This window comes from Pteropus vampyrus, unplaced genomic scaffold (assembly GCF_000151845.1).
Source record: "Pteropus vampyrus isolate Shadow unplaced genomic scaffold, Pvam_2.0 Scaffold206, whole genome shotgun sequence".
Lineage (NCBI taxonomy): Eukaryota > Metazoa > Chordata > Mammalia > Chiroptera > Pteropodidae > Pteropus > Pteropus vampyrus.
In genome coordinates, this window is record NW_011888987.1 from 1983059 (window position 1) to 1991938 (window position 8880).

Below are 8880 nucleotides of genomic sequence, written 5' to 3' on the forward strand. Positions count from 1 at the left end.
TGTATATATATTTCTGTTTGGTTCTTACTTTCTCAGGACAAAAGTAGAATGTTGGTAGAATATGCACATATTAAGAAATAAAATTAAAAATGTTGAGTTTGTATAGTATTATAAGAATAAAATACATATATGCATGTACAAGCTGTGAAATACAAATTTTGTAATTTGGTAAATCTAGATACGAATTAAATGCTCTCATATTTTTATTTAAAACTGGCATTGCACAGCATAAAATGATGACAAAATTCATGCTGATAATTTAAAATGTTAAGTTTTCCTTACTTAGAACAATAAATTACAAAGCAAAAACCATGATGCATCAAAAAAGAGATCACTAAAAACAGAAAAAGCTTGTTTTAATCAAGATAGCTGGGTAGCAGGACCTTGTGCTTGCCTCCTCTCATGACCACATTAAAATTGCAACTATAACACATAACAATCAACCTGGAGAACCATCTAAAGACTAGACAAACAGAAATCCTATAACTAAGGATAAAAAAAGAAAACCACCTTGAGACTAGTGGGAGGGATGGAGATGTGAAACGGGTTGGCCCCACACCTGCGTGCGGCCGCTGAGAATTGGGAAGAATATCTCGAGTACAGAGGTTCCCCATGAACAAGGAGGGGCCTTAGCCCCACAATGAGCTTCTTGTTGGAGGACCAGTGCCAGGAAGAATAGTTCCCACAACATCTGGCTATAAAAATGAGCTCAAGGGGATATCTTTCCTGTGTTGAGCCCTCCACTCACACATGCATATCTGAATTTTTATTGGCCTGGTAAGCTCACTTATTCCACCCTGGTGACTACCTGGGACTCCAAACCATTTGACTTGCTCAGTGCCAGAGACAATTTTGAGACTGGAAGGCATCCATTGATGGTCTGTGCTGCAGTTTTTCTCAGACAACTCTCAGGGGTCTGGACCCCAGGTTGGCATTGGCTGGCCTTGGCAGGTTTTGAGACACTTTCAGACCTGTCCCAGGCTCAACACTAGTGCAAAATCTGAATCTACATTAACCCGTTGAACACCACTTACCCCATGTTGGTGACTCCCTGAGAACCTGCCCACCCAACTCCCATACCACCCATACCAGCAGAGGCTCTTCCACCAGCTGAACCTTATGGATAGCAGGTCGATAACGGCAGGCCTACGGGTTCCCTGGGCCTTTTGCTGTGCTTCCCCAAGCCCAGTACATGTTACATTTGGCCTGGATTCACAGCATGGTCTCTCCCACACACTTCTAGGTCCAGCACAGAAGTGATCAACCACAGATCACTTTGTAGCTCCTACCAGGAAGCTCTGGACCAGTCACAGGTGGAAGCTGACCTTGGTTTACACAGGAGCCCTTCCCAAGAGGCCTCAGAATCAGCACATCCAGTGGCCAGCTTCAATTATAACAGAACACACCACTCAATTAGTCCCACAGTCGCACACCCAAAGGATGGTCTCAGCAGGCACCAGAGCCTGCTAGAGAAAAGCCAATGCATGGAATCAAATCTCATACTGCAGCTCCTATGTCGTGGTGCTCAGGTGACCAGGGAGACTGCCCCACTATATCCCACAGGACACCTACTACATAAGGCCACCCTGCCAGGACTAGGAGATGTAGCAAATCTACTTAATACATAGAAACAAACACAGAGAAGCAGCCAAAATGAGGAAACAGGAAAACACGTCCCAAATGAAAGAAGAGGAGAAAACTCCAGGAAAAAAAAAAAAAAAAAAAACCTAAATGAAATGGAGGGAAGCAATCTACCAGATACAGAATTCAGAAAAATAATTATAAGGATGCTTAAGGAACTTACTAAGAACTTCAGCAAAAAGATAGCAAGCATAAAAAAGGACACAGAAATCATTTAAAAAAAAAACAGTCAGAAATGAAGACTACAGTAACTGAAATGAAGCATACACTGGAAGGAATGAAAAGCAGATTAGATGAAGCAGAGGATCAAATCAGCAATTTGGAAGATAAGGTAGCAGAAAAAAAAAACACAATTAGGATGTCAGAAAGAAAAAAGAATCCATAAAAAGGAAGATAGTTTAGGGGATCTCTGGGACAACTTCAGGCATAACAACATTCCCATCATAGGGGTACCAGAAAAAGAAGAGAGAGAACAAGGAATTGAGAACACATCTGAAGAAATAATAACAAAAAACCTCCTTAACCTAGTGAAGGAAATAGACATACAAGCCCAGGAAGTTCAGAGAGTCTCAAAGAAGATAAACTCAAACAGGCCTGCACCAAGATACATCATAATTAAAATGACAAAGTTTAAAGACAAAGAAAGAATCTTAAAAGCAGCAACAGAAAAGCAGTCAGTTGCCTACAAAGGAGCTCCCATACTATTGTCTGCTGATTTCTCAACAGAAACTTTACCAGCCAGAAGGATTGACATGAAATATTCAAAGTGACCAAAAGTAAGGACCTACAATCAAGACTACTCTACCCAGCAAAGCTATCATTTAGAATCAAAGGGCAGACAAAGAGCTTCCCAGATAAAGCTTCCAAGAAAAAGCTAAAGAAACTAATCACTACCAAAGAGCTATTACAAAGAATTTAAAGGGACTTCTTTAAGAAGACGGGCGGGAAGAAACAACAACAAAAAAAGTACATAAATATGAATAATAAAATGGCAATAACTATGTATCTATCAATAATCACTTTAACTGTAAGTAGATTAAATGCTCCAATCAAAAGACATAGGGTAGCTGAATGGATAAGAAAACAAGACCCATACATATGCTGCCTACAAGAAACCCACTTCTGATTGAAAGGTACACACAGACTAAAAGTAAAGGGATGGAAAAAAGATATTTTATGCAAATGAAAACAACAACAAAAAAGCTTGGTAGCAATACTTATATCAGACAAAATAGACTTTAAAACAAAAACTATACTGAGACAAAAAGGGACATTACATAATAATAAAGAAATCAATCCTACAAGAGGATATAATCCTTGTAAACACGTATGCACTCAACAAATGAGCATCTAAATACATAAAACAAATATTGGCCCAAATAAGGGAGAGATTGACAACAGTACAGTCATAGAAGGGGACTTTAACACTCCATTGACACCAAGGAATATATCCTCCAGACAGAAAATCAATAAGAAAACAGTGGTCTTAAAAGACAAATTAGACCAAAGTAGCAGAATATACTCTCTTTTTAAGTCCACATGGAACATTTTCCAAGTCAGACGACATGTTAAGCCACAAAACAAGTCTCAATAACGTTAAGGAGATTAAAATTAAACCAAGCATCTACTCCAACCACAATGGTATAAAACTAGAAATCAAATATATATATATTTGAGAAATACACAAACACATGGAAGCTAAATAACATACTATTAAACAATGAATGAGTTAACAATGAAATCAAAAAAGAGCCAAAAGTTGCCTCGAGACAAATGAAAATGAAAATACAATGAATCCAAATCTATGGGACAGAGTGAAAGAAGTGCTAGGAGGGAAATTTATAGCAATACTGGCCTACCTCAAGAAACAAGAAAAATCTCAAATAAACAATCTAATCTTATGCCTAAAAGAACTAGAAAAATAGCAGCAAATGAAGCACAAAGTGCCTAGAAGGAAGGAAGTAATAAAGACGATAAAGGAAATAAACAAAATAGAGCCTAAAAAATCAATACAAAATATCAATGAAAACAAGAACTGGTTCTTTGAAAAGATAAACAAAATTGATAAACCTCTAACCAAACTCATTAAGAAAAAAAGAGAGTGGACTCAAATAAATAAGATTAGATATGAAAGAGAAGTGACACAAAGGATTTTAAGAAAATACTACAATTATATGCCAGCAAATCGGACAAACTGGAAGAAATTGATAAATTTCTAGATGCATGCAATCTCCCAAGACTGAATCAAGAAGAAACAGAAAACCTGAACAGACCAATTACTACTAACAAAATAGAATTAGAAATCAAAAACCTCTCACAAGCAAAAGTCCTGGACCAGATGGCTTCATGCATAAGTTTTGCTCAATATTCAAACAGTGAACACCTATCCTTTCCAAACTATTCCAAAATATTTAAAAAGATGGAATGCTCTCAAGTTCATTTTATGAGGCCATTATTACCCTGATTCTAAAGTCAGACAAAGACATTACAGAAAAAAGTATAGGTCAATATTCTTGATGAACATAGATGCAAAAATTTTGAATGAAATATTAGCAAACCAAATTCTAGTGGTATTTATTTCTGGGATGCAAAGTTGGTTCATTATTTTCAAACCAATTAACATGATACTTCACATAAATAAAAAGTGAAGGATAAAAATCATGATTATATCAATAGATGCAGAAAAAGCATTTGATAAAATCCAGCATCCATTTATGATAAAAACTATCAGCTAAGTGGAAATAGAGGTAACATGCCTCAATATAATATATATTGGCCAGTATGACAAACCCACAGCTAATATCACAATAGTGAAAAACTAAAAGTGTCTTCCTTACAATCAGGAAGAAGACCAAGATGCCCACTTTGACCGACTTTATTTAACATAGTATTGAAAGTCCTAGCCATAGCAATCAACCAAGAAAGAAAAATAAAAGGCATCCAAATTAAAAAAGAAAGAAGTAAAACTGTCATTATTTGCAGATTATATGATACTATATAGAGAGAACTCTAAAGATCTCACCAAACAGAACTGATAAATGAATTCAGTAAAGTAGCAGGATACAAAATTAATATTCAGAAATTTGTTGCATTTCTATACACCAGTAATGAATTATTGGAAAGAGAAATTAAGAAAACAATTCCATTTACGATTGCATCAAAAAAATAAAATAAAATACCTAGAAGTCAATTCAACCAAAGTGGAGAAAGATGTGTACTTAGACAATTAAAAGATATTAAAGAAATAAATTGAACAAGATAGAAATAAATGGAAGCATATAGCATGTTTATGAATAGGAAGAATTAACATGATTAAAGTGTCCATACAACCTAAAGTAATCTATAGATTCAATGCAAACCCTATCCAAATATCAATGGCATATTTCACAGAACTAGAACAAATAACCCTAAAATATATATGGAGCCTCAAAAGACCTTGAATAGCCATAGCAATCTTGAGAAAAAAGAACAAAGTTGGAGGTATCACACTACCTGATATCAAACTATACTACAAGTCTATAGTAATCAAAACAGGATGGTACTGGCAGAGAAACAGGCATATGGATCAATGGAACAGAATAGAGAACCCAGAAATAAATCCACTCTTATATGGTCACTAATCTATGACAAAGGAGGAAAGAATATACAATGGGGTAAAGACAGTCTCTTCAATAAATGGTGCTGAAAAACTGGATAGACACGTGCAAAAAAAATAAAATAAAATAAAACAAAACCACCTTCTTATATGATATACAAGAAAAAATGCAAAATGGATTAAAGACTTAAATGTAAGACTTGAAACCAGAAAACTTGTAGAAGAAAACATAGGCAGTAAACTCTATGACATTGCTCTTAGTAATATTTTTTCTGATACGTCACCTTGGGCAAAGAAAACAAAAGAAAAATAAACAAATGGAACCACATCAAATTAAAAGATTTTCTATGGGAAAGGGAACCATTAACAAAATGGAATGATAACCTAATGAACAGGAGAAGATATTTACCAATGACACATCAAATAAGGTGTTAATATCCAAAATTTATAAAGAACTCAAAGTAACACCAAAAAAAACAAACAAAAAAAATTTAATTTAAAAAATGGGCAGAGGACCTGAATAGATCTTTCTGCAAAGAGGACATACAGCGATGGTCAATAGACATATGAAAAGATGCTCAACATTACTAACCATCAGAGAAATGCAAATTAAAACCACAATGAGATGTTACCTTACACCTGTCAGAATGGCCATCATTAATAAATTAACAAACAAGTGCTGGCGAGGGTATTGAGATAAAGGAACACTGGTGCACTGCTGGTGGGACTGCAAATTGGTGAAGCCACTATGGAAAACAGTTTGGAGGTTCCTCGAAAAATTTAAAATAGAACTACCATATGATCCAGCAATTCCACTTCTTGGTATTTTTCAAAGAAATTCAAAACACTAATTTAAAAACTTATACACACTCATATGTTCATTGCAGCATTTTTTACAATAGCCAAGATATGAAAGCGAGCTAAGTGCCCATCAGTAGACATTTGGATGAAGAAATTTTGGTATATGTATACAATGGACTATTACTCATCCATAAAAAGAATGAAATCATACTATTTGTAACAACATGGATGAATCCGGATTATTATGCTAAGTAAAATAATTCATACAGAGAAAGACAAATAACATATGACTTCACTTATATGTGGAATCTAAAGAATGAAATAAAGAAATAAAACAGAAGCAGATTCATTGTTTCAGGGAACAAGCCGATGGTTGCCAGGTAAGAGGGGAGTCAGAGGAGAGGATGAAAAAGGTGAAGGAATCAAGAAGCACAAATTAGTAGTTATAAAATAATCATGGGGATGTAAAGTAAAATACAGGGAATAGACCCAGTAATATGGTATTAACTATGTATAATGTCAGATAGGTACTAACCTAGTCAAGGGTATCACTTCATAAATTACAGAAACACCTAACCACCAGTCTGTGCATCTGAAGCTAATATAAAATGATGTTGAATATCAACTGTAATTCGAAATCAAAAAGGGAGGGAGGTGAAAGGAAATAAGAGATTCAAACTTCTAGGTATAAAACAAATGAGTCATGGGGCTGTAGTGAACAGCATAGGGAATACAGTCAATAATATTGTGATAGTGTCATATGATTTCAGATGGTTGCTGGATATATCATGGTGATTATTCTTTAGGTATATAAATGTTGAGTAACTATGGTGTACACCTAAAACTAATATAATATTTTATGTTAGCTATATTTTAATAAAAATGTTTTTTAAAAAAAGAAAAAATCTTTATGTTTTTATACCTTTAATGGTACTTTTTTCTACTTTTTAGAAAAGGAAGTCTACATTTTTATTTTTCACTTCGTTCAACAAATTATGTAGCCTATCCTACTCATCCATAAAAGCACACATTGAAGGACTAAAATTGTTGTGTATTTACTATGTGACTGGCACTATGTGAAGCCCTCTACATACATGATCTTATTTTACCCTCAAGTTAATCTTTTAGAATAGATGTTACTGTTTAACAGATGAGAAACAACAGCATAGAGAGATTAAATAATTTAGTCAATATCTTAAAGCTTATTAAATAAAGAAACTAGGGTTTATACTAGTATTTGGATCTGTGGAATCTCAAAGACTGTCTCTTGATCACTGCTGCAATTCCTCCCAGAAGCCAGTCTCAGTCTCACTCAGCTTTCCCTTGGGCTACTGGGAGTATTCCAGAATGGGCCCATGGTCCTTTTCCAAACTAAAATGAACCATGAATGCTGAGCTTTTTTTTACCTTAATCACAATGACTCTCAAAATGCTCTAAGTTCTGTGTCTACACCCAAATAAATAATTCACAGTAGAGTAGGTGCCAGACACCAATTAAATCTAGAATTTCCCAAAGTATTTAAGCATTTGTGTCTCAGAGACTGGGGAATCGTACAATCTTATTTTAACATCTTATTTAGCCCTCCAAGATGAAAACCATTTTATTAAAGTCTTTTAAGTATTTCTGGTAATATTCTAGAATTGTATATCCAAGAAACAATGTCTTTTAGCAGTTTTAATCTTCTTTGCCCAAATCTCACTGGCAAATACGAGTATATCTTTTATTCATGGTGTTGGATAAAAGCCTCTGCCTGTATATGCATAGGGTTTAAAATATTTTAAATAATGTTCACTATGGTAACAATATATTTGCAGTTTTTGTCATTTGGACATGAAATGTTCAATTAGAGTGTGAAATATAGTACCATACTTGAGCATTTAGTATTAATGAAAGGGGGAAAAAATCAGCATATGATCATATATTAAACATCTCTTGTTTTATTTTAGCATTTGTTAGAAGATAGAATGTATTTATTTAACATATTTGTGATTAAATGTATTTTATCATTTTATTAAATATTTACTTTTGTATACAATTTTTAAATTAAATATTTACTTTTTGTATACAATATTGGTAAAATTATTTATTGCTATAAACCCATTTCAAGAATCACATGTGTTGTAGCAGGTTCAGTCTGTGTTATGGAACCTAATCACAGGCACTTACTTTCTCTCTATGCGAGGTGCAGAGCTCCAGATAATTACAACGGTCACACATTCATACATAATAGGTTGCAAGACATTTTCAAATACTTCTAATTTTGTTAATATTAACATCCTCACATATCTATATTCACTTTTTCCTTATTCAGTATAAAATCCATCATATGTACAAAATTTAGTGACAGAACCATTTGGATATTCTTTCATTTGGATTCAATAAATAAATCAATCACTAAAATCTAAACTTCTCTAATTTTTAAACTCTACTTTTGTCTATTAGAGAAACCAGTTGTTTTTGCTCTTAATATAAGCAAAGAAATTATGAGAGAAAAACTGGTAATTCTTTTAGCCTCAATTTCCTTATTTGTAAAATGAAGGCAAATAGACTCAATGATTTCCAAAGGGCTTTCCTTCTCTACAAATCCAAAATATTATTTTTTTCCTCCAATAGAACCATACTTTATCTCACCCTTCACTTTGCTTTGGCTATTAATATTACTTCTGATCATTTAATTTGACCAAAAATGTACTAAATTACCAAAATAATTCAAGCAAAGAAAAGTTACTCATGTTCATTATAATCATTATCATTATTTAGATGAATAAATATTTTTTGTTCCTTGTTTCACTCCAGGTATATCTATCAATACTGTGGAAGGTACTGGTTTTTAAAGTGTCAGT